The 27,343-nt window shown below is 42.5% G+C and overlaps 1 long non-coding RNA gene across 2 annotated transcripts in view; it reads right to left on the reverse strand.

The window, feature by feature from the left end:
- The window catches only part of LOC140906016 (uncharacterized), a 181,912-nt gene that overhangs the window by 149,980 nt on the left and 4,589 nt on the right, over positions 1-27,343 (reverse strand). For both annotated transcript variants that reach the window (XR_012157025.2, XR_012157024.2), the window contains exon 2: positions 26,159-26,542. This is a non-coding gene — a long non-coding RNA (uncharacterized LOC140906016). The remainder of the gene's footprint in view (positions 1-26,158; positions 26,543-27,343) is intronic.

Below are 27,343 nucleotides of genomic sequence, written 5' to 3' on the forward strand. Positions count from 1 at the left end.
CAAATCCAGACTCCAGCGAGAAACTGTTGAATTGGAATTCATTTGCAAATTGGATACAATTAACTTAGGCTTGAATAGAGACTGGGAGTGGCTAAGTCATTATGCAAGGTAACCTATTTCCCCTTGTTTTTTCCTACCCCCCCACCCCGCCAGACGTTCTTGTTAAACCCTGGATTTGTGCTGGAAATGGCCCACCTTGATTATCATACACATTGTAAGGAGAGTGGTCACTTTAGATAAGCTATTACCAGCAAGAGAGTGGGTTTGTGTGTGTGTGTGTGGGGGGGGGGGTGATAAAACCTGGATTTGTGCTGGAAATGGCCCAACTTGATTATCATACACATTGTAAGGAGAGAGTGATCACATTAGATAAGCAATTACCAGCAGGAGAGTGGGGTGTGAGGAGGTATTTTTTCATACTTTGTGTGTATAAAAAGATCTTCTACACTTTCCACAGTATGCATCCGATGAAGTGAGCTGTAGCTCACGAAAGCTTATGCTCAAATAAATTGATTAATCTCTAAGGTGCCACAAGTAAACCACACACTCTCACTCCTGGACTCCCCCAACTCTTTGTACGAGCATTGAGGCTGTATGGGGGAGTAGGGGAAACAACATCACTAGGATAATAACAATGTTGGGGGGGGACGACACATCCCTTCCCCCAGTTGCTGCAGCTGCGTTTGTTTAGAAGTAAACAGAGAGCACCAACTCTTGTTACATCAGCCACTGAATAGCCATCAAATGGGAGGTAACATTTGTTCACAACTCACCTGAGCTGGATTTTAAATGGCAACCTAGAGACGAATTGGCCCTTGATTAATTTTTGGACATGATTTTGGTTTTTTTCCCTTTGTTACTGTACCCCGATGCATAAAACTTATCTAGTATGTATATTTATATCTATATTAAAGATACAGTTTTCATACAAACCCCATAGTCTAAAAGCACACAGGAAATCATACTTGAAAAACTACTATAGAGAGATTAGATGTTTTAGAAAAACACAAGGATTTTCACTAGAACAGACATTAGGAAGGGATAGTGAGGCCTTCCTCGGGAATAATCAGAATAGGAAAAAGAGTGTGGTTTAGTGTGTTTATTCCAGGCAATGTGATTGAATGGATATATTACAATGCCTGCCTAACCTCAGTGTGTGTTTGTGTGTGTACGCGTGTGCATGCTTACATTCCATTCAACAGGCTGCTTCGGTTGTCTTCATTTCACAAATACAACACAGTGCGCACCAGTCAGTCACCTTGGATAAAGAACTTGAAAGGAATTGTTCTTGCAGAAACAAAATTCCAATTGCTCTTGTTCTCTCTGCCGGCTTCAAGCCAAGGTTCTGGAACCCAACCGCAAGAGGCAAAATGTATAAGGAAAAATGAAAGCTTAAACAGCCAGTATTACAACCTGTGGTAGATGTAGCACATAATGAGAGGGGGAGAGAATCTGGAGTGGCAGACTCAGGATTATAAATATCAGTCTAGTCTGCACGGAGGGCCAGGTGAGTTATTTCAGAATGCCTGACACATGCTGCCAAGGGGAAGAAAGGCAGGCTAGCAATTCATCTTAAAAAGAAAAAAGCTCAAATCAACAGATGCTTGCGTATAAAGTAGATTTAAGCCATGTGGTGAATAACGATCAACCTGAGTGACAGTGTTTGGAGCTCCGCAAGAGCTTAGTACAGCAAATCAAGCCCAATTAAAGTGAGTTGTACGGAATTCAGCATTCTATCTGGCATCAGTACACGGTGTTTCACTGGCCCCAGTCTCATCACATCGCTCAGTAAAACTTCCCCATTGCCATCAGAGCCTTGATTTCAAAACCAATGCTGTGTGAAGTGCTGCTGTTCACACACAAATGGCACCTGCTTGAAGAAGGCAAGTCCAGCAGCCTCCAAACATGTTTCCAGTACCCACTCCAATGTTCAGACCCTCTGTCTGGAAAATGAACAAAAAATGAAGTGGGAGTTGGTTGTTGAGGAACGGAGCGGGAAAGACCAGAGACAATGGGATTATACCATGGATCTAGAAATACATGTCGTCATTGATAGAGAAATCACACGTGACCAACCATGAAAATAGTTTTCCAGGAGGAAAGCAAGGGTGGGGCTGGGCATAGTTTAAGTACAGTAGCACACAAAGGCACCACTTAGGGATGTTGGAAGGGTATTGCTGGGATTATTCAAATAAATGTTGTTTAATATATTTATTAATCTGGATAAGGGGGTGAGCATTGAGGTGCCAAATTTTGCAGATGATACAAAATGTATGTGAGTCCAGAGAGGACTGTGAGGAACTTCAGAAGGACCTAACTTAGGTGAATTGGCAACATGACAGCAGATTACATTCATTGTTGATAAATGCACAGTAACGCACATTGGAGGGAAAATTTTGAATTAGTCACACAGTCAGTGTAGAACCCAGTAAAGTGCACCAGCATAGGAAAGGGATCAGGATATCATAGTAGACTCCTCAGTAAAACAGCTGCAGCAATAAAAAGAGCTAAGATGCATAAGGAATGTGATGGAAAATGTCAGTCATACAGGCTCATCTGGGAAATTGTGCACAGTACTAACCACCCATTTTAAAAAGGATATTTTAGGTTTAAACAAGTGACCAGAACAAGTAAACACATGGAAAAGCTCTCATAAAAATAGAGATTGGAATTAATTGGTCTTAATTACTTAGTCTTTAGAGAGATAACGAGTATTGAAAATAATGGATAGCATCAATAAGACCGACCAGGAATTTCTTGTCTCACACTAGTACCAGGGAATTTGGCCCAACGAAAGAACAGAAGTTGGTTCAATAAAAGAAATTGCCTCACCCACATTGTCTCACTAGAACCAGGAGACAGTCAAAGAAATTGAAAGGTAGCAAATTCAAAACCAATAAAAGGAATATTTTACACACCAGCTATGGAACTCATTGTCACAGGATGTCATGGAAGCCGAGAACTTAGCAAGAGTCAGCAGATTTAACATTTATATGGATAATGTGACTAGCCAGAGTTATGTTAGCAAATACAGGAGGTTTCAGAAGGACATGAAATCTGATGCTTCATGGCTTAAACCAATCTCTAACAATTAGGAGGAAATTCCCCCAGCCATAGGTTATCCTACATCTAGGCAGAATTTCTTGCACCTTCCTCTGAAGCACCTCATAGAATCATAGAATATCAGGGTTGGAAGGGACCTCAGGAGATCATCTAGTCCAACCCCTTGCTCAAAGCAGGACCAATCCCCAACTAAACCATCCGAGCCAGGGTTTTATCAAGCCTGACCTTGAAAACCTTTCAGGAAGGAAATTTCACCACCTCCCTAGGTAATCCATTCCAGTGCTTCACCACCCTCCTAGTAAAAAACGTTTTTTTTAAGTAACATCCAACCGAAACCTCCACCACTGCAACTTGAGACCATTACTCCTTGTTCTGTCATCTGGTACCACTGAGAACAGTGTAGATCCATCCTCTTTGGAACCCCCTCTCAGGTAGTTGAAAGCAGCTATCAAATCTCCCCTCATTCTTCTCTTCTGCAGACTAAACAAACCCAGTTCCCTCAACCTCTCCTCATAAGTCATGTGCTCCAGCCCCCTAATCATTTTTGCTGCCCTCCACTGGACTTCTTCCAATTTTTCCAAATCCTTCTTGTAGTGTGGGGCCCAAAACTGGACACTGTACTCTAAATGAGGCCTCACCAATGTTGAACAGAGAGGAATGATCACTTCCCTCTATCTGCTGGCAGTGCGCCTACTTATACAGCCCAAAATGCCATTAGCCTTCTTGGCAACAAGGGCACACTGTTGACTCATATCCAGCTTCTCATCCACTGTAACCCCTAGGTCCTTTTCTGCAGAACTGCTGCCGAACCATTCAGTCCCTAGTCTGTAGCAGTGCATGGGATTTTTCCATCCTAAGTGCAGGACTCTGCACTTGTCCTTGTTGAACCTCATCAAATTTCTTTTGGCCCAATCCTCTAATTTAGCTAGGTCCCTCTGTATCCTATCCCTATCCTCCAGTGTATCTACCACCTGGTGTCAGAAATGTGATACTGGACTAGGTTGACCATGGGACTGAGGCATTCCGGAAATATCTGTGTCACTATTTTCATTCAGATGTTCCTGACCTGTTGCTGTCTAGGTATGGATTTTCTGCTCACCAGGACTCTGTCTGCACAGTCACATGCAGCTTGCATCTTCGGGCTAAGCTACCCCCCAGAATCTTTTGAATGGCTGCCTCAATATGTTCTTGAAGCACAGCTGCCATCAGTGGGGTACGTAGGGTGACCAGATAGCAAATGTGAAAAATTGGGACAAGGGGTCGGTGGGTAATAGGCGCCTATATAAGACAAACCCCGAAAATAGGGACTGTCCCTATAAAATCGGGACATCTGGTCACCTTAGGAAGATAATGAAAAGATAATTATGTTTGGAATATAATGGAAAGCACTATAGAATACCAAAGAGAAAAGGACACAGACGAAGGCTAGGAAAGAGCAGTGTGGGGCAATAGGTGGAAGAAAGCAGGAAGTGTTGGAAGGATAGGAGCCAAATCCTGGGTTTGACTATTGCACAAATGCACTTTGGGCTAGCCATGTGCTCACTATATCATCTGCCTCATGCACTAGCCACCTTCCATTTTAAGCTCACAGTGACTCAGCTGTGAGCACGCTTGCTTTTCACATAGCCAGGTTTGTCTGTTTCCCCAACTCCTACAGAGCGACTTATCCCTCAGCCAACCAACCTGCTTTATGCCTCCTTCCATCACCCCAAGGCATTTCACATATTGTCATCAGCACTGACCTTTTCCACTCACCTTTTCCCTGCTGGACACAAACAGTAGCACTTGAGGCTCTTATCCAGCTGTGAGAGAGCTTTCAGGAGCAGGTTTCCATGACTACCCTTATGCTCAATGGTGCCAAGTAAATTTTATGAGTCTCAAGGATACTTCCATGCCCTGAGCCTCTTTATCGCACCAGAAAATACATTGCACAAATAAGGACCCTTCAAATTAGATATTTTTATGGTACAGTAAATGGCAAATATGATTTCAGGATCTGATAAGCCATCAAGATGGGGCAAAAGCCTCTGCCTGTAGCACATGAAAACACTGCTCTAAATTGAAGGATTAATTTAATATTAAGTAGTTAAGAGATAGACATGCATAAAAGACAGCCAATGATTACAGGGCGAGCTGGAAACAACCCCTATATTTAGGTTACCTAATTTCCCATAATAAAAGTTTCCTGCGACTCTGAGATGCTTTAACGCTGCCTTTGCCTCCAGAAGGCCTTTGAAATACAGCAGGGGAAAGCCCCTGAGCTAGAGAAGTCCCTTTTCTTGGTCCCATTAAGTTCCTTTCAGGTTTTGATAAGACAAAGTGTTAAAAAAAAAGCAAACACCCTCCTCTCTCCCTTATAGTCCTCAGGAACATTTTAGCAGCAGGTCAAAACACTTGAAAATGCAAACTATCAAAAAGTGCTGGACTTATGGGAGGAATGGAAACAGTGGAAATGTCTGGGAGGGGGAAGTGGGGAGAGAGCCAGTCCAGATTTCCCCGCAACCACCCTCAGACTCAGCACATAGTCCATTTCTGATTCTAGGATGTTACATACAAAACCAAAAGGAGTACTTGTGGCACCTTAGAGACTAACCAATTTATTTGAGCATAAGCTTTCGTGAGCTACAGCTCACTTCATTATATGCATCCAATGAAGTGGGCTGTAGCTCACGAAAGCTTATGCTCAAATAAATTGGTTAGTCTCTAAGGTGCCACAAGTACTCCTTTTCTTTTTGCGAATACAGACTAACACGGCTGTTACTCTGAAACCTGACATACAAAACCCTCCACTGAAAGATTGCCATTAAGATAGCAAAGTCAAACATCAAGAGTTAGGAAGTGCCAGACTGACAATTGACTCTGCAGCCTTAATTTTGGTCCTTATGCATATTCACTTTGGTACAGTGTTTACTTATATGCTCACATATTATTTTGCCACAGGATCCCTGCTGCATTGCGTACACAAGATTGGATGCACAGAAGGCAGAATCAAGACTGCATGGGCAACTGTAAAGGTCGCATTTCCTAACTTTGGCGTGCATCACTTTGCAACCTAAATCATGTTCTTTGAATGGGTGCTTGTATGCTATGATAGATATGTATGCTGACACCCATACCAGAGCTAGATTTTCAGCTATAGTGGAGCTATGCAGATTTACAAAAGTCAATGAAGACTTGCTGGTTTCCACCAGTGGAGAATTCGGCCCACAGAGTGCATGGGAGGGAGAGAACTCCTATTGTATGTACAGTATCAATAAGATCAACCTGTTACATCAATGGTTTTAGGCACTGAGGCATTTATTTCAGTCAAAGCTGTTTCTGGTGAAGTGTCATGAAGCTGAAGCTGTAGAGAGATTGTGCCCTGCCCCTGGGCAGTTACACAGGCTGGGAGTATGTAGTACACAAGAAGCCTATACACACCATCCACGTCACCTCCCTCACACAGAGGTTGGGTGCAGTACAAGGACTCCACAGAGTTACTGCCGCTGCCACCATTCGGCTTTCCAAAGGCTGGAGAAGCAGAGAGACTGACCTGGCCTGACCTCCTCCCGCATGGCCTGACCTCCTCCCACAACCAGACAGCAGATATGTTCTTTCTCCAATAAGAGTATTTATTGATAGATGCTCCCATGCCTTGTGACATGAGGCAACCCAGACTTTCCACCTCCATCCATCTAATGCCATGTTTCTTGTTCTGTTATAGTCTGTTTCCATGACAGGGTTATCTTTCTCAGTGGGTTTTTTAATACCTCTTCTGTTGTCCTCCTCTTTTCCTTCTTCCCACAGGTGGCATCCAGTAAAGGACTTGTCTAGGAATACAGTTTTTTGTAGGGCTGTCGTTTAATTGCAGTTAACTCACACGATTAACTCAAAAAATTAATTGTGGTTAAAAAAATTAATCGCATTGTTAAACAGAAAACCAAGAAATTGAAATTTATTAACTATTTTTGGAAGTTTTTCTACATTTTCAAATATATTGATTTCAATTACAACATAGAATACAAAGTGTAAAGTGCTCACTTTATTATTTTATTACAAATATCTGCACTGTAAAAATGATAAAAGAAATGAAAAATACTATTTCACCACATACAAGTACTGTAGTTTCAGAGTAGCAGCCGTGTTAGGCTGTATCCGTAAAAAGAAAAGGAGGACTTGTGGTACCTTAGAGACTAACCAATTTATTAGAGTATAAGCTTTTGTGAGCTACAGCTCACTTCATCGGATGCATACAGTGGAAAATATAGTAGGGAGATTTTATATACACAGAGAACATGAAACAATAGGTGTTACCATACACACTGTAGCAAGAGTGATCAGGAAAGATGAGCTACTACCAGCAGGAGAGCGGGGGGGGGGGGTGAACCTTTTGTAGTGATAATCAAGGTGGGCCATTTCCAACACTTTACAAGAACAGTAGGAGGGAAAATAAACAAGGGAAAATAGCTTTACTTTGTCTAATGACACATCCACTCCCAGTCTTTATTCAAGGCTAAGTTAATTGTATCCAGTTTGCAAATTAATTCTAATTCAGCAGGCTCTCGGAGTCTGTTTCTGAAGTTTTTTTGTTGAAGAATTGTCACTTTTAGGTCTGTAATCAAGTGATCAAAGAGATTAAAGTGTTCTCCGACTGGTTTTTGAATGTTATAATTCTTGATGTCTGATTTGTGTCCATTTATTCTTGTACGTAGAGACTGTCCAGTTTGGCCAATGTACATGGCAGAGGGGCACTGCTGGCACATATCACATTGGTAGATGCGCAGGTGAACGAGCCTTTGATAGCGTGATGCAATCTCTATCATGAAAGTGCAATTTACAAATGTAGATTTTTTTTGTTACATAACTGCTCTCAAAAACAAAACAATGTACAACTTTAGAGCTTACAAGTCCACTCAGTCCTATTTTTTGTTCAGCCAATTGCTCAGACAAACAAGTTTGTTTAAATTTAGAGGAGATAATGCTGCTGGCTTCTTATTTACAATGTCACCTGAGAGTGAGAACAGGCATTCGCATGGCACTTTTGTAGCTGGCATTGCAAGGTATTTAGGTGCCAGATATGCTAAACATTCGTAAGCCCCTTCCATGCTTCGGCTACCATTCCAGAGGACATGTGTCCATGCTGATGATGCGCGTTAAAAAAATAATGTGTTAATTACATTATGACTGAACTCCTTGAGGAATAATAGTATGTCTCCTGCTCTGTTTTACCTGCATTCTGCCATGTATTTCATATGATGACCCAGCACATGTTGTTTGTTTTAAGAACAGTTTCACTGCAGATTTCACAAACTGTAAAGAAGGTACCAATGTAAGATTTCTAAAGATAGCTACAGCACTCAACCCAAGGTTTAAGAATCTGAAGTTCCTTCCAAAATCTGAGAGGGACGAGGTGTGGAGCATGCTTTCATAAGTCTTAAAAGAGCAACACTCCAATGTGGAAACTACAGAACCCAAACCATCAAAAAAGAAAATCAGCCTTCTGCTGGTGACATCTGACTCAGATGATGAAAATGAACATGCATCGGTCTGCACTGCTTTGGATCGTTATTGAGCAGAACCTGTCATCATCATGGACGCATGTCCTCTGGAATGGTGGTTAATGCAGGAAGGGACATATGAATCGTTAGTGCATCTGGCACGTAAATAATTTGTAAGGCCGGCTACAACAGTGCCATGCGAACGCCTGTTCTCACTCTCAGGTGACATTGTAAACAAGAAGCGGGCAGCATTATCTCCTGCAAATGTAAACAAACTTGTTTGTCTGAGTGACTGATTGAACAGGAAGTAGGACTGAGTGGACTTGTACGCTCTAAAATTCTACATATGTACATAAAATTGTACATAATTCTACATTTGTAAGTTCAACTTTCATGATAAAGAGAAAAGGAGTACTTGTGGCACCTTAGAGACTAACCAATTTATTTGAGCATAAGCTTTTGTGAGCTACAGCTCAAAATAAATTGGTTAGTCTCTAAGGTGCCACAAGTACTCCTTTTCTTTTTGCGAATACAGACTAACACGGCTGTTACTCTGAAACATGATAAAGAGATTGCACTACAGTACTTTGTGAGGTGAATTGAAAAATACTATTTATTTTGTTTTTTCAGCACAAATATTTGTAATAAAAAATATAAAGTGAGCACTGTATACTTTGTATTCTGTATTGTAATTGAATTCTACATTTTCAAATATAATAACATCCAAAATATTTAAATAAATGGTATTCTATTATTGTTTAATCGTGCCATTCATCACGATTAATTTTTTTAATCATGCGATTAATCGCAATAAAAAAAATTTTAAATCGCTCGACAGCCCTATTTTTTTGACATCCACACAACACATCCAAACCACTTGAGCCTTCTTTCTCGAATCACTGTCTCTGCAGTCTGCTTGCCAGTCCTTTGTATCACATCAGCATTGTTTACTTTATCCCACCAGCAGACACCAAATATTTTTTGCAAACATCTCTGATGGAATGCATTGTTTCGTTAACTTGGCCTACGCAAACTCTCTGGTGGAGATGCCAGAGCCATGCTTCCCCCATATTCTGCAGAGCTCCAGGAGATACGGTACTAGTGAACATTTTACATGACGAGTTTGCCTTTTGTTCTGCTCCTAGAATGTTCCCACAGATGGCAATTTCCTCAATTTTATTTGAAATTACAGGTTTTTACACTACCTTTTCCTCTCTCTATAGATGAATTGTGAACAGTTTGCTACGAATATTCTATATGCCAACACTCAGGTTATGGTTGGTCATACAATTCACACATTAGCATTTATTTTCCTGTTTGGAGAAGCATAAATCTTATAAACAGGAGGAAGTTTTAGAGAGACCCCGGAAGCTTTGGATTGCCTAGGGAGAAGCAGCAGATAAAATAGGATTCTGGGATTTTAGACAGACCATTTTAAGACTTTCCCTTCCAGGTCACCCAGGCCTTGCCTGCAGCATACTCCTTTTTAAGTTAGGCTACTGTAAGATTTGCTGGCTAGATATGAATCTTATTGTTAATTTCCTCTGATCCCATTCATTAGAAGTAGTTGCGTGCATGCATGGTCTTCCTCATGGAGGGTGAAGTCACACCCCTGATTGGCTTGCTTAATAGCCTCTGTTCCAGGGCTCTGGCAAAGTTTTAAAATAGCGTCTCCCTGTTGTATTAATATATTGTCCCATCCCTTATAAAATATACCATTTCTATTGCAAATAATGGAGTGAGATTAAAATTTGCTTTCTGTAAGCATTATGTGAATAAATCTCGACTGCTTGAATGTTCACAGCCAGTGAATCCACAGGTGAAGCAAGTTCATTTTAGCAACTACAGAAGAGATTATGTTCACCCAGTTCTCTAGTAACCGAATGCACCGCCAACAACCCTAAAGTACACATTGCACAGTTCTATTTGTTGCAGAACTGAATAATCTCCATCAGTGCATGAATAAGATACAGCCACACAGAGCTGGTTGAACTATTTGGTGCAAATAATTTTAGAGATTTTTACCTTCGTTGTTCGCATTTTTTAAAAAAACAAACAAAACAAAACAAACTTGTTCTTTATTCATAGCTGTTTGTGCAAACTTTTTTGTCAAACATATTTTAATCTATTGATTTTTTTTGAACTGTTAATAGGCAGCAGGTTTAAAACAAACTTTTTGCCCAGCGGAGGGCAACGAAAATGATTAGGGGGCTGGGGCACATGACTTATGAGGAGAGGCTGAGGGAACTGGGCTTATTTAATCTGCAGAAGAGAAGAGTGAGGGGGGATTCAATAGCAACCTTCAACCACCTGAAGGGAGGTTTCAAAGAGGATGGAGCTAGGCTGTTCTTAGTGGTGGCAGATGACAGAACAAGGAGCAATGGTCTCAAGTTGCAGTGGGGAAGGTCTAGGTTGGATATTAGGAAACACTATTTTACTAGGAGGGGGTGAAGCACTGGAATGGGTTATCTATGGAGGTGATGCAATCTCCATCCTTAGAAGTTTTTAAGGCCTGGCTTGACAAAGCCCTGGCTGGGATGATGTAGTTGGGATTGGTCCTGCTTTGAGCAGGGAGTTGGACTAGATGACCTCCTGAACTTTCTTCCAACCCTAATCTTCTATGATTCTATGAAACTTAACACAACACACAGTCAACCTGTGGAACTCATTGCCAGGGGACGTTGTGAAGGCCAAAACTATCACTGGGTTCAAAAAAGAAAGAATTAGATAAATTCATGGAGGATAGGTACATCAATGGCTATTAGCTAAGATAGTGAGGGATGCAACCACATGCTCTGGGTGTCCCTAAACCTCTGCTAACAGAAGCTGGGACTGGATGACAAGGGATGGATCACTCAAAAATTGCTTTGTTCTGTTCATTCTCTCTGAAGCATCTGGCACTGGCAACTGTTGGAAGACAGGATACTGGGCTAGATGGACCATTGGTCTGACCAGTATGGCCGTTCTTATGTTAACTGCATCCATTTGCTAATATTGTTACTGTAACCTGGTGACAGACAGATTCCCTGTATCAGAATGCCTGGCTCTCCTAGGCTTAGGGGCTATGAAACCCTAAGATTTAGAGCAGTTACTGTTGAGTCACACTGGCACCTCCTCTGCCTTAATACTATTAGTTAACACAAGGGCCACAGGTGTTCTGTATTCTCCATGTCACACACACGGGCAATCGGTAGTATTGCAATGTTCCACAGGGTCTTTTTAAAAGTAAAGAACATGCAGCTGACCTTCCTTACTTCTCCCGTGTTCCCATTTGGAAAGGCCAAAGCTGCCCAGAGCGCAGGTAGTAGGAAAGTTCTGTTGCGGCTGAAGAACTGAAGCCTGGCTTCTCTGGGCACGTGTGCCAAAGCGGTAGAAAGTAAAGGAGCCCACTGGCTGGAAGTATAGCAAGCGAAGGGGGAGAAGAGTCATCCAAATGAAAACAATAAAGTAGCTTCATTGCAAGTTAAGGAAATGTTCTGAGTCAGTTTTAGACTGAAAAGTCTGGTAAGGAGTCAATTTATTCATATGGTTCTGTGACCTATTCTGTGTAAACGGGGTGGGAGGTGTTAGAATTAGATGCACCCATTCTATATTCAGGTAGTGTCTCCTATGAAGATATTTAAGCAGATAAGCAAACCTGGATCACCATGAGTGAAAATGGTGATCATTGTAAGAGGTAGATAAATAGATCATTAGTCTGCTTTCTCTTTGTTTCTCTCAGCAAGGAGAGAGACGTCCTTGAGATCGTGGTGTTGCCAACATATTCTTCTCTATGAAACACTTCACCAGTTTTATTACAGTAATATCTCTTTTGCTTTCCAACTCAATTTTTTTAAGAGATGTGCTGAAATAAGTGTGATATGTGGCAGCATCTAGTTTTAATTTACATAATCAATGCTGACTTGCAGAGGAATCAGTTCATATAGGCAGAGGACAACAACAAATGTACTGTAGTAACAAGATTTTAGTGGGCAGAAATAAGAACATCATCTTTCTAATTTTGTTTTCCCAGCATACTAAAGCACAGGGTCTTTTTATGTTGAATGATGCCTCTAAAGCATGTAAGAAGAGCTCTGTGTAAGCTCAAAAGCTTGTCTCTCACCAACAGAGACTGGTCCAATAGAAGATGTTCCTTCACCCACCTTGTCTCATCAAAAAGTGTTATGTAATTTATGGACACCTCTAACACCGAGTCATAAAACAAGGGAACATCAGCCAAGACCAATTAGCAATGAGAGAAGCTAAATGCAGGTTAAGCTGAACAAGTGGAATTTTATTAAACCCTGTGCACAACTCTGACCATGTGGCTGAGTTGCTTCTAGCCTATCACCCCACATCCTTGTTCCATGGGTGATCAGTAAATAATAGTCCCTCCAGGAAACATGGGCACTCTCTCTTCAGTGCCACTAATCTTTATACGTTCCCCAGCAGGAGGAGAGAAATCCCAGCCCTCCCAACCAGGGCAGAAGGTCTTGCATCCCCCTCCAAGCATCTGGGCCCAGATCCATGAAGGTATTTAGGTTCCTAACTTCCACTGAAATCGCCAAAAATAAAGAGCCTAATACCATTGTGTGGGCCTGTAAGAGTGTGGGCAGTCCCTGCATAGCCCATGGTGGTACTCTCGTAATTTCCCTGACTGAGGCAGCTTTTGGTTCAATTTAACAGCCCGGGGCAAGGAGAAGTCAACATACACTTCTACAAATCACGTGTAGGGTTTCAGGAGAGGAGTAATTACAGTACAACGTTTATAAGGTCCTCACCTCAGTGCCCTCATTAAGCTCCCAAACTTAAAGTTCACAAACAAAGTCTCTAGTTAGGCCAGTCTCCTAGACCCTGCAAGGAAAACCACCACCTGCTACATCCTGCATGATTCTACTCCCAAGTCGTCACTAACTTGTTCAACTTCATCCTCCTGTCTATATAGCCCAGCCCTAGGGTGAGGCAGGGCCTCTTGATGGCACACCAGGATATCCCAGCTGCAGCCTCCAGCCTGCCCCTCAAAGGGGTAGTATACAGTGGCCTCTGTTCCCTCTCTCTCTCTCTCTCCGGCAGCCTGCCATATCCTTTTCCCAAACACTTGTGCAAGGAGAGGTAAAGGAAAGCTAGTTAACCCTTTGTGTATATGGCAGTATGTAGTTCTCCTGCATGCTGTCAAACATCTCCCCCACATAAAGCATAGCACATAGTACACGGTGGTGGGAGTCACGCCCTTTCTCCCCCTCTCCTACCTCTTGCAGTATTCAGATGTGCTGCCCTATAGGTATATCATGAAGGAATATGGCTGTAGAGCCCAGTGATCCTAGTTCTAGTATCTTTGATGGCCTGCAGGAAGATGTGCAAGACCAGGGTCAGAGGTAGCGTGACCAGATAGAAAATGTGAAAAATTGGAACAGGAAGTGGGGTGGTAATAGGCACCTATATAAGAAAAAGCCCCAAATATCAGGACTGTCCCTATAAAATCGGGACATCTGGTCAACCTAGTCAGAGGAATTATTAGAAGGTGGTAGCTGGGACTATCACCCATTTCATGGCTAGACGCTCTTTCTAGTATGGAGTTCTCCTGAGAACAGAGCTTCCGTACCACTTACCTCCTCTGACAGGACTGCTCCAAGCTCCACTTCACAGATAGCTGTTTATAGGATAGATACTTAGCAGAAGTCAGTAGAGTTTACTGGACAGGAGACTTATGGTCTCCCCAAAAGCATCTGTTCCTATCAGTTTCCAGGGGGCTTTGTTGTGAGGTCCATCAAGAGACAAACTATATGGTCTTGTATATTTTATATATATTATACCTGCACTTTTTCCTAACCATTTTTGAGTTACTGTGTATAAGAATAACAAGTTTATAGCAGAGAAGGAGCAGCATTAGCTTGAGGTTGCAGGGTGCCCTGGAGTAGATAACGGTGCCTGAGAGTAAAAAGGAAGGAGGTTTGGGGGCAGACAGAGGTTACTTGAGGCATCAAGACAGCGAGAGAGGATAGAGAAGCCCCACTCTTAAAAGAAATCTGAATTTAATGAAACAATTGAACAAAGCCTGGAGTCTCCTTCACTTCCCACAATGGTTGATTGGATCTGAGCAATATGTAGCTTGGCTGTATTACACATATTGTCATTTAAAATTAAATGATAACTTGGAAGCAATCAATTACTGTATGATTGTATTGGTATTTACAATGAGTTACATCGTCGCCTCATAATAGAAATACAGCTTAATGGACCTGCTCCAACTCTTGTTGGAGAGAATGGATCAAGGCCCATGTTTCCTTAATGCAGCAAATACAACTAGTACCCAGTCCTGTAGGCCAGTGGCTCTCAACCTTTCCAGACTACTGTACCCCTTTTACAAGTCTGATTTGTCTTGCGTATCCCCAAGTTTCACCTCACTTAAAAACTACTTACAAAATCAGACACAAAAATACAAAAAAAAGTGTCACAGCACGCTATTACCGAAAAATTGGTTATTTTTTCATGTTTACCATGTAATTATAAAATAAATAAATTGGAATAGAAATATTGTGCTTACATTTCAGCGTATAGTATATAAAGCAGTATAAACAAGTTGTTGTCTGTATGAAATTTCAATTTGTACTGATTTCACTAGTGCTTTTTACGTAGCCTGTTGTAAAACTAGGCAAATTTCTAGATGAGTTGATGTACCCCTGGAAAACCTTTGTGTACCCCTGGTTGAGAACCACTGCTGTAGGCCAAACTGAAATGGGAGTAATTTTCATAATTATGACAGGACTGAGGCCTAATCCTGTATGAGTGGCTTGAACTTCCACTGAATTCAGTGGGCATCGAGGGAGCTCAGTGTCTTGCATAATTGGCCCCTGAATGAACAATATGTTGCCTTTACAAGTTTACACGGGACCAGATTGTGTCTCCGGCTTCACTTTTGTGGAGAGGTGTAGAAAGCTCCCTTACATCTCTGCATTGGCTAAGCCCCGATCATGAGGCTGGAACACTTCCTCCCACACGTGCGTGCGTGGGGAATGGGCAGGAATGCCAGCAAAGCCCAGGCTCTGCCAGGGGAATTAACATGCATGACATATGGGGCTGGGGAAGACTGCTTTCCCCACACCTTCCACAGCAAGGGGGAAAACCAGGAGCCAGGTTGTGACTGAATCACAATCTCATCCCTGGTCTCCTCCTTCCTCATGGCTTGCAGAAAAGCACAACTGAGCCCATGTGTGCATAGGGGTGTGTGTATACACACACGCATACACAGCTCTACAAGCTCCTTTTAAAAAAAGTAAGAAAATATTTAAAATCAGAAAATAGTATATTGTAATAAAGTCTTGACATTTTCAAATGAGAACTCTTGACCTTTGCAATACTCACAATATAAATTGTTTTCCTAAAGTAAACGTTCCAACAGAAATAGATCCTAGGAATACATAAACATACCATCGGTATTTAAGCCTGACATTTAGGACCAGAATCTGATGGCAGATGCTATGGGTCTAGTAAACTCTGACAGCCTTTTGCATGTGGGGACAGATGTTAATCTTGTGAAAAAAGGGATGATGCACGTTGCATGTCTGAGATTAAACAAGTTTGAGAGCAGAATTTGACACTTTTACATGGCACAATTCCCATGGACTTCAAAGAGTACTATATCCATTTAACCAAGAGCAGAGTTTGGTTCTAACTAAGTATCTAGGCTTTTGCTACCAATTTTAATGCCATGAAATTGGAACTGACATTTTGAAATCATTACAGTAGCTGAAAACTTGAACCTTTGTCTTTGCTACCAAATGTATTCCCAGCATATGGCCAAGTCAAAAAACTAATATTACATCCCTTAGTGAATGAAAAGTGCTCTGAAGAGGAGTTGTAATAACTTTATTATTATTTCCATATTTTTGCCCACTGTTGCTCTGATATTGAAACAATGTGTGTCAAATCTAAAGCATTACCTCATGCATTCCATTTCACACTAGGCCCGGTTACCATGTGCTGCTGCTGTTCTGTTTGTCTATGGTTTTCGGATTATTTTTTAAAGACAGTTTATCAGTATCGTAAATATGGTGGCAAGGGTATCTGGACACAGCTGTACAAGGCACTGCATTCTTGAGGAGAGACTGTGACTTGAATTACATGCCTCCCTAGGGGAGAAAGAATTTGAGTGGAGCCTTGACTTTGTCCTGGAGCCAGCCCAGAGGGTGGTGTCTGTGTGTGCACAGATGGGGGCATCACAGCTTCTGCTAGTACAAGGCAGCAGCAAATCAACATGTCCCACACATCATAGCAAGGGGTCAGCAGGAGGGAGTTGTGGCTTTGAGGGTTGTCTGAAGAACAATGCCTTTTGGGGGTGGTGCTGCTTCTGCCTCACCCTTTGTTCATGGCTGTGCTTAAAAGTGCAGTCTAGCATTAGTGATGGTTAGATTCAGAAGTGACAAGGCTAGCACAGACAAGTTGTACACTTGGATCTGGCAGACAACTCAAGAGCCACATGCTCTACTCCAGTGGGTTCTCAACCAGGAGTCCAGCATTCCCAGGGGGGACGTGAGCAGGTTTCAGGGGGCCCATCAAGTAGGACCAGCGCTAGACTCACTGGGGTCCAGGGCAGAAAGCCTAAGCCCTGTTGTGCAGGGCTGAAGGCTAGGGCCCTGAGCCCCACCACACAGGGCTGAAGCGGAAGCCTGAGCAGCTTAGCTTCACAGGGGCCCCGGTGGCATTGGGCCCCAGACAATTGCCCTGCTTGCTACTCCCTAACATTGGCTTTTAGATGCAGAAAACAGTTGTTGTGGCACAGGTGGGCCATGGAGTTTTTATAGCATGGTGGGGGCTCAGAAGGAAAAAGGTTGAGAACCCTTGGTCTGCTTTCACTCGTGTCTGCACAGAAAGGGAGCAATGGACTCCCCAGATAGCCAAACCTTTAAGAGCTGCTTCATCACATTGTCCTCTCTAGACTTGTGATCTAGCCCCTGGGGTCATGACCATAGTTTCCATTGTAACCTGGTATAGATAGGAACAATGAGGGCAGATGACACAGACCTCACAGACTTGGAGCCCCCTCCCTACTCCACCCACCTCTGAAACCCTCCATTCCCTCTGCCCAGCAATGGCAGCCCAAATGCTGTGTGTGACACCGTGCTCCTCCTGACTAGTGGACAACCAGTCCCAAGCCCAACCCCCATCCCCAGTCTGTTACCATAAATGCTGTGGTGCTGCTTCTGTAAGCAGAGTGCACAGGAGGGGATCTAGAACATAGGGGAAAGGCACACAATATGCTCTCCCACCACCATGTAGTTGCCTCTATTCTGCCTGACCCAAAGGGTGTGGGGTAGCCAGATGGATCCTGGGAAACAGCTACTTCATGCAGGATGCTCTCCTGTTAGGGCCCAATTCAAAGCTCACTGAAATAACAGGCTTTGATTTCAATAAGTTTTTAATCAAGCCCTTAGAGCAGCAGAATTTGCTGTTTTATATCAAATTCTGTTCCGGTTAGGGGACTTTGGTGGGGGGAGGGTAGGGAGGCAAAAGGGGTGAGAAGATGTTTTGCCTTTTCCCTCTGTGCATGTTTCTGCTCCCTTCTACATTACTGTATGTAAGGGAGAAAGGAACATAAGGACCAAATTGCTAAATGGAGGAAGACTTTGCTCCTTCAGATGTATTAAAGTCAGGGGGGTTGCATGCAGATAATGGAGGGCAGAATTTGGCTCAAAGTTTTCTCTCTTCGTGAGATATTATTTCTGATTTGTATCTGCCTTTATAACAGCTGGAATCATTATTTGCAGTAGATGGTTGAGAGATATGACACATAATAAGCTAAAATGAGTAGTGATGTTAATTCGATACCATCAAAGATGAGGCTCATCGAAATCCCATTATAGTCCACAAAAGCAGCCCTGAGATTGCTGAGAGAGTCTTGAATATATTTTGTCTAAGTGCACACATCACTCAGCATAACATTCTCAACCCACTATTGTACAGGTGTAGTCTTCTCTGCTCCCAGTTGCATTCAGCCAGACCCTCAGCTGGTGTAGCTCTCTTGATTTCAGTAGCTCTACAACAACTTACTTCAGCAAAGTATCTGACTATTTGTTATGGCCTGGCTGCCTTGAATTTTATTTTACTGCCTAAGCTAGCTCCAGCAATGAGGAGGCTGGTAATGACCCTAAATAGCATAGGTAAAAATTCACTTATCTTTGGTCCAGTTTCCAAGGCTGCAGCTTCTATGCGGCTCTAGAGCGCTTAGGGTCTATAAGCTGAAAGTCAGATGGGTATATTTATTATGATTTTCAGATGCAGGATCTGCATGTGCCCACATGTGTACCCCTATCTCCACAACATGCCATGCAGGGATAATACATCTAAAGAGAAGGCAAGACTGGAGTCAGGGATAATTTTTCCTCCAGCATCCCCATGACAACTCTCACCACTGGAATGACAACTAGGCATTTATTGATAGATTGCGTTGTCCATGTAGCTAGGGCACCCCGTTCTCAGTGGTATTCATGTGGCTCAGGGAAAGGCAAGGGGCAGTTTTAGTGAAGCAGGTTTCTGAATGTTTATTATATTAAAAAAAATTAGTCTTGCAGAACTGATTTTTCAGTCAGGTCACCATCAGCTGTAAGCTAGGTATGTGCACACCTATCCAAGATCAGGCTAAACTCCCATGGACAGCAGATTTGGTCAATTATTTCTTTTTAATTTGAAGACTTGCATTGTGGGCTCACTACACTCTGCTACTCTGACAGTCATCAAATGGTTGCAAGCAAACAAAACGCGAGCGAGATGTTAAGGGTGCTACAGGTTCTGATTAACCCTGCTGGAGAGACTGCAAGATGCATTGCAGGGACGGATGTAGAAATATGCAGTAGAGCCTCACTAATTGAGATGTTTGTGTGATGAGACTAGTAGGTCTTTAAATACAGAATTAGTAATAAAAGGTCACATTTTGGTATACAAATATACTACAGCACAACTGCCACCATATCTAGTACAGTCTAGGCATAAAACAATGACATTTGTCATGCTCTAGTCACGTAGTATAATTTACAATACCATAGCCTCACTTTAAGAGTTGATTGTTAGATTTCCACAGTTGCAGTTTGCCTACTGGTTAATACTAAAAATTAAAGAGGTTCTTTTGTATAATCTGTATCCTCAAGTAAACCTCCTGTTTAGTGCCAGAGTGCTGAGGTCTGCCCTTGGAAGCACACAGCTGGCTCCCATTTCAGTCAGTAATATTGCACATGCACCCTCAAGGGCAGAGTGTGGCCCAAGACAGGGAAGCTGAAGTGTGTGAAAAAAATTTGGTCAGCCATAGAGTTATTTGCATTATTTGGAAGCACCAGTAACAACTCCATTGTTAGAGGCTGAATTGCTGTTTTAGTTGCAAAATGGAACCCAGCCTTCTTATATATGAAAAATACTCATATTCTCCAAACTTACAGCATTTTGAGTCTTGAAGTCTTTAAACCATGATTTGAGGACTTCAATAGCTCAGACATAGGTGAGAGGTTTATTGCAGGAGAGGATGGGTGAGATTCTGTGGCCTGCATTGTGCAGGAGGTCAGACTAGATGATCATAATGGTCCCTTCTGACCTTAATATCTATGAGTACAGAATGAACATGTGGTGAATTTACAAGTAAATCTGTTAGAGTGAAAATTAAAGATCGTGTCCTTTAAGATGTTTAGCATTTGTGTCAGTCTACTCCACTGAGATCATTTCGGACAACAGATTCTTCAAACTTTTCCTTGTAATTAAAGTTGAAATCTTGTGCATAGGCTATACTTGAAGAAATTATGCTGTAATAAGTTATTATGAATTGTAATTAATTGTTATTATACAGACTACTGATGGTGTCAACAGCTCAGTTCCATGGCTCCATATTAGCTTGGGCATCAAGTGCTTGAAAAGCTACCCATAGTATTGCTGCCTGAGCAGCACTGCTCAGAGAACTGAAGTAGGAGCAGAGGCGGATCATTTAAAGTGAGGGGCTGGCCTCTTACCACCACTTCTTCATAAATTATAGATTCCTAGGTCAGAAGGGACTATTGTGATCATCTTTCTAGTCTGACCTCCTGTATAATACAGGCCATAGAACTCTCCCAAAGTTATTCCTAGAGCAGATCTTTCAGAAAAAAAAAATCCAATCCTGATTTTAAAATTATCAGGGATGAAGAATCCATGATCATTGGTAAATTGTTCCAAGGGTTAATTACCCTCACTATTAAAAAAATTACACTATTTCTAATTGAACTGCTTAGCTTCAATTTACAAATATGGGATCATGTTATACCTCTCTCTGCTAGACTGAAGAGCTCGTTATCAAATACTTGTTCATCATGTAGGTACTTATAGACTGTGACCAAGTCACCCCTTAACCTTCTATTTGTTAAGCTTAATAGATTGAGATCCTTTAATCACCATAAGGCATGTTTGCTAATCCTTTCATCATTCTCATAACTCTTCACTGAACCTTCTCCAATTTATCAACATCCTTCTTGAATTGTGAACACCAGAATGAGGCAGTGTTCCAACAACACTTGTACCAGTGCCAAATACAGAGGTGAAAAAACCCTCTCTACCGTACTTCTACTCAGTATTCTCCTGTTTATGTATCCAAGGATCACATTAACCCTTTGGCCACAGAGTCACACTGGGAGCTCATTCTATGCTGATTTTCCACTATGACCCCCCAAATCTTGTTCAGAGTCCCTGCCTGCCAGGTTAGAGTCTCCCATCCTGTAAGCACAGCCTGCATTCTTTGTTCCTAGAGGTATACATTTAGCCCTATTAAAATGCATAGTTTGCTTGCACTGCTATTTTACATGGTGTTGATCTCTGTAACAGCCCTCTAAATGCAAGACTCACCAGTACTCTTTAACCATTTTGCACTGCACCAATGATACAAGACAGTTATAAGCAAGTCTTAACTGTCCAGTGTGCTCCAGCTGCTTTTCGCTGCTCTGGTCTATCAGTGAATATGCCCTTTAAAGCTCCAGATGAGGTATTTAAAGTATATTTCATAACTTCAAGCCATTAGCAATAGTGCATGGTAGCATTCTATTTGAGTCTTAGTGTTTATGTATAACATTTAATAATTTATAAAAGCTAAGAAAACTGCAAGACAAAAGCCTATGTTAATATGGAGCTAAGGTTGAAAACTCATGCCAGCAATTTAAGGGTTAAAACACATTACAGGGCCCCCCGATTATCCCAAAACCAGGCATTACAAATCCAGGAAATTCAGAGTTAAGGTTATACTTGAAAGAAATCTAAATGTGTTAAGGTAAGAAACATACAGTTAAGGCTCCCAGACAATCTTAACTTTGCTCTGTCATGACAACACGAGTCTAAAAAAAAAAGTTAATCCAGAGGTTTCCAAACTGTGGGATATACCCCCTGGGTGGAAGAGGCACAAAGGAACATTCAGGGGGCACGGTGGGATTAGACTAGCCCCCACAGGGGTCAAGGAGGGAGCGCCATCCAGCCCCGCTCTACTCCTAGCTCTGCTCTGGCCCCGGGTCCAGGCCCTGCCCCCAGACCCAGGCCCTGGCCTGGCCACGGCCCCGCTCCTGGCCTGGCCACGGCCCTGCCCCCAGCTGTGGTCCTGCTCCTGGCCCCAACCCCGGCTCCACTCCCAACCCCAGCCCCAGCTGTAGCCCCGCTCCCAGCCCCGGTTCCAGGGGGCAGGCGAAGAGAGGGTGGACGGGGTAAAGGAGGGCATGAGGTAAAAATTGTGGGACCATTGACAATCTAATGCAAGACCACAAAACACTAACATGCCTTATCCTCATTGTATGGTTATTGCACTGTATCTCCACCAGGAAGAGTTAAGTTTGTTTGGAAGCCTTAACTGCGCTTAACCCATTTGAATTTCTTCCAAGTGTAACTAATTCTGAATTTCCTGGGTTTGTAATGCTTGGTTTTGGGATAGTCGGGACAACTCTGGAACAATTTTTACTCTTGAATTATTAATATTAACACTCCATCTCATCATGTGTGGTCTTAGAATTCTTCAAGGTCTGAGGAACTAGGTACTTATTCAATGATAATGCACCACAGCGTCCACGAGGTTAAATCTTCTTCATCCCATGGTTTTTTAGAATATAATAATCAATGATATTCTGCATGATTTCAGTTGATCTGTGATATGCTGCAATTTCCAGAAAATAATCTTTATTAGAAATATTGCCTGAGGTCAGTGTTCAAGACCTACTGGATGTTTCACATAGCCATTACCAGTGTGTAAATCTGTACACAGATCAGTCAGCCTTCATCTCAGCAAAGAAATGAGTCTGCTAGTACCTACCTCTACCCCTCTAGTGACTTTTGTGCAACCTCTGATGCCACCTGATGAAACATGGGCACACTCTGTGGCTCTAGATATACATAAGTATTTTTTTATAGAACCAGAATGTGGCAGCCCCCTTACGGGTGCTCAAAAGAAAGGAGGGCACAAGGAACATTCCTCTCTTGCATCTCCTGTGCAGGAGTCATCCACACTTGCAGTCCTCACACTCACTTGAAGAGGCAGAAAGAGTTCAGTCTAACAGTTTTCCCAGAGCTGCTTCTGGGAAAGTTGCGCTGCACCTTCCCCAAATGCAGGCTATACCAATAATCACTAGAACCAGTGGAAACGGAGCTCAGTCACGTGACAGGGCTCTTGTCCCCAGTCACTTCTCTGGGGCTGCATTACAAAGATCCATGCCAATCACATAAGAGAGGTCAGCATCTGTTGACACCAGTGGCTAATGGTACATTGGCTTCTGCCTAATGGGCACAATTGATCATTTATTTATTTATTTATTCATTCATTCAAAGAATCCAAACAGCTCTTCACTAACCTCTATCTATACAGTTGAGGACTTCCTTTCCATATAGCTTTAGATGCTGTTACAAGCCGTTTAACAAAAAAGGATAAAAAAAAATCTAGGTAAACTGCCCATACCAACACACCAGTGCTCCCTGATAAAAACTGAAACATCCCTGCACAAACCATTCTTTGTATTTCAACCTGCTCCCTTAACAAACAAAAAAAACCTGGAAGAGAGCCTTGCAGTGTGGTATGAGAGTTAACAGGCTTTGGTTCTGACCAGCCAAGTGGGGCAAGTGAGCTTTAGAGCTGAGGAGCCTCAATGGAGGATGGCCTGCCAGCAGCCTTTTACACCAGAAGGTTTTTACTTTGAATTCTGGTATTACTTTACACACAGAGAGGAACAGTCTCACAAGGTTCCGTACCACATAAGACTTCTTAGGTCAAAACAAACCCCTTCAATTCCACCAACCAACAGGCTGCCAATGCAGATCCCAGAGCAGCAGTGACGATAAGCCAACTGCACAGCATATAGTACTGGGACAAGAGCTTGACCTTTGACTCCTGACACACAGGCTGCTCCGTAGAGAGCTAAAGGGGTAGTTTTACCAGAAGAGATCATCTAAATGCACCCGGGTATGTGATATATTGCATCCTGTAGTGGTTTTCTCAGACAAAAGCTAGTACCGTATACACAGACTTTGCCACATGCCCTGAAAATTCAAAGACAGCTACTAAATATGAAGAAACTAGCTACAAAAGATACTAAGGTGTATTTTGAGGTTTTAATTACCCATTAATGAGTTATCCTGATAAAGGCTCATTGCATCTGAAACACTGGCTATTCTGATACTTCCATGTAAGCACAGTGCCTCGGGTTTGTAAAAGTATTTTAAATTAACAATTAGAGGTACTCAGTACATCTATGTCGGATGTACAGCTCCCCAAATCCTGCCTTTAGCAAGCTCTGGGTAATGCATAAATCCTGATGGATTCTTCAGGGGCCATCTCTGCTGCGGCTGTACCAGGGTCCTGGTTTGGAACAAGGAGCGGGTCTACCCAAAATATGAAAGTAATACAAATATTACACCAGCCAAGAGGTTCTATCACCCTCCTTTTGGACCTGGGTATAGGGGAAGGAGAAAGAGGGCATTAGAAAATAATGCAATTAAAAATAAACTGTTTACTGGGTGGGACGGTTGGAGCTTATTCCCTATAAAAGCCAGAAGCCTTTATGACAAGCGATGATTCCTCAGTTTCTTCTGTGCCTCCATCTCTGAGAAGTGCAGTGATTAAAGCTGACACCTTTCCAGGAGCAACTGTCCTCTGCTGCCAGTTACAGTTTCATGATCTGTGCTCAGCCGCTTTTCATTACTGCCCCAAAGGATTATTTGTTTCCTTCTATTTTGGTGGCAGTTGGGGACTGCAGGCATCTAAGTAGTATGCACCCTCCCTGACCCTGCCTGGCTCCAATTCCAAGGCTCACAACAAGATCATTTCTTCTTTACCTCTTTGAGACTTAGACTCCAAATGTGAACAACTCGCTCCTCCGTTCCTGCCCACCTCTTTCCTATACACAGTACAGGTAGGGGGTTGTGTTTTTGTTTTTTTAGAATCTTTCATGCAACCCACATCTCGACATGGCCTCCAGAGTTGAATAATAAAGGGCAGCAGCCAACATATAATGGAAATCCCTGAGAGCATTGGTATAAAGGCCACTGTATGAGAAATACATTTAAGCCCTTATTCATAGAAGGCTGGTAACTGAGAGTTAAGGGAGACGCAAGAGAGAAGAGATGTAATTTAAAATGAGAGTTGAAGAGAGCATTAGTGAGGCACAATATGTACAATCTCATCCTCCACTCCACAGAGTGCACGGACCATGGGCTGCAAAATGACTTGCAAACGGGCACATAAGGCCTGGTGATAGAGCTGGGAGAACAACTTTTTTTTTTTTTGGTTCCCTGGCAATTCCCAAAAGACTTTTTTTTTTTTTTGGATCAAACTGAAAAAGATTGGATCAAAAGAAATAAATCTGTTTCAGGCTGAATGAAGTGTTTCACAGAGATATTTCCAAAATGAAAATTTGGGTTTTGACCATTTTACATTTTTTTAAAAATAAAATGAAAAGGAATTTTGAAACAAAAATCTGTTTCCACCCGCCCCTGCCCCAAAATCAAAGCATTTTTTTCAGATTTTTTGTTTAAAAAGGGGTTTTCTTCTACTGAACCAATTTGGCAAAACATACATGAATTTGCAAAATATTTTGGTGTCACCCAATCTGCATTTTTCTCTCACACACAAAAAAAGCTTTGGCCAAAATATTTTGCCCAGTTCTACATTGCACACAGTATAAATAATGAAGACCTGCTGTATGGGAGGAGGGGAACAGGACAATGGTGTCCACACCTCATGAAGCTATGTTCCCAGAGGCCCTTTCCACAGCAGCACAGAAAACGTTTGGGGAGTAAAGATGGGGCTCATCGGTACAGAGTCACTGGCCAAATCCCTCCCTTACGTACAGTAGAGAGCTCAGTGAACCACAGAGTCATTTTAGGTCATAACAGACTCCAGGTGTTTCCAATTTCCCTTGGTTTCAAACAAGCCCATTCGGGCATGGCCCAGAGCAGATTTGTTCCTTAATAGCAAGAAAGAAACGGTGGTCAAAAGCAGCAATTTTATCTGTGTGAACTTTCACATGTGAAAGCTGAAGTTTCATACAATTCATCAAAAGGGAAACTATCTTTTTTCTACTTACACAGTGTTCAGGACAGGGACTGTCTCTTACTGGGTGTTCACCCAATACTTAACAAGGGGGTCTCTGATTCTGGGTACAGCTTACCTCCCTGGCCAAACATAGGCCTTTGGCTTGGTTTCCCTCCTTTGCTTGGCCAGGGACTCACTCTGCTGGTGGTAGGGCGAACTTAATTTAGCCTTTTAACTCAATGAAGGAAGGAAGGAATGGACTTGCCCAGAATCCAAACAAAAGACATCTCCTAAGGGCTTCAAAAGCCTTCATCCCTTGATTGCAGGGCTGTCCACAGCTGAGGCACAGGGGAACCTCTCATGTCCTTTTACCACAGACACCACCTTGCCGCCCTAATGAAGCGGATATATACTCCAGCCAACCTCAAACTTCCCTCCAGCTTGCTTCCTATACCGGCTGACTTGCCTGCAAAGTCTTCTACTTCAGTCCCACCATAGGCACATCTTCATCTGAGAGCAACTGAAAGAAAAGCAAAACAACAGCTTCAGTTGAGAGCACGGGTCTGTAAGATAGGAGCACACTAGATCCTGTTCTAGTTCTGGGTATTGCTCAACTCCACTATCTTCCCAGACTGATAAGAAAAGGAACAAGATACTTCCTTCTGGCAAGACCAAAGCACTCTACTCCCAAGCTCTTCCTGAACCCAGCTGGAAACACTTCCCTCAATTAGCAAGCACAGCATGTTGCCGGGGAAGGCACTCCCTTTTGCTGGGAATTAACCCCTCCCCTGCCTAATCCACAGTGAGCTATGTTAACCTCATCACAGGGCTTCTTGGTGCAACTTTAATACAAATCAAAAATACACACCAACGCTACTAATATTTTTTTGTTTTTTCTGTGGAGAAAAGTTTTTAGCTAAAAAAAGGTTTAACCTTCTGTGTTCTATCCCTCTAAGGTACTTATGTGGCTTCATTAACCACAGCATTGAGGCACCTCCCAATCTTTAATGTATTTCTCCTCACAAACACCCCTATGCAGGAAGGAAGTACTATTATGCCCATTCACAGATGGGGAGACAGAGAGAGACTAAAAGACTTAACCAAGGAATCTAGGGTAGAGGAGGGACTTGAACTGCTGTTTCTTAAGCACCCTTAAGAACCCACTCCACTGGAACATCCTTCCTATTTGCTTGCTAAATCTTTATTTACAAACTTCTATGTCATTCAGCCACCATGTATGGAACCACCTCTGAGACAGGAATGCTGTTTCCCTGTAGCAGCAGCTAATGGGAATGGAGCTATCTGCATGAATCAAGTACCT

Source organism: Lepidochelys kempii, chromosome 2 (genome assembly GCF_965140285.1).
Source record: "Lepidochelys kempii isolate rLepKem1 chromosome 2, rLepKem1.hap1, whole genome shotgun sequence".
Lineage (NCBI taxonomy): Eukaryota > Metazoa > Chordata > Testudines > Cheloniidae > Lepidochelys > Lepidochelys kempii.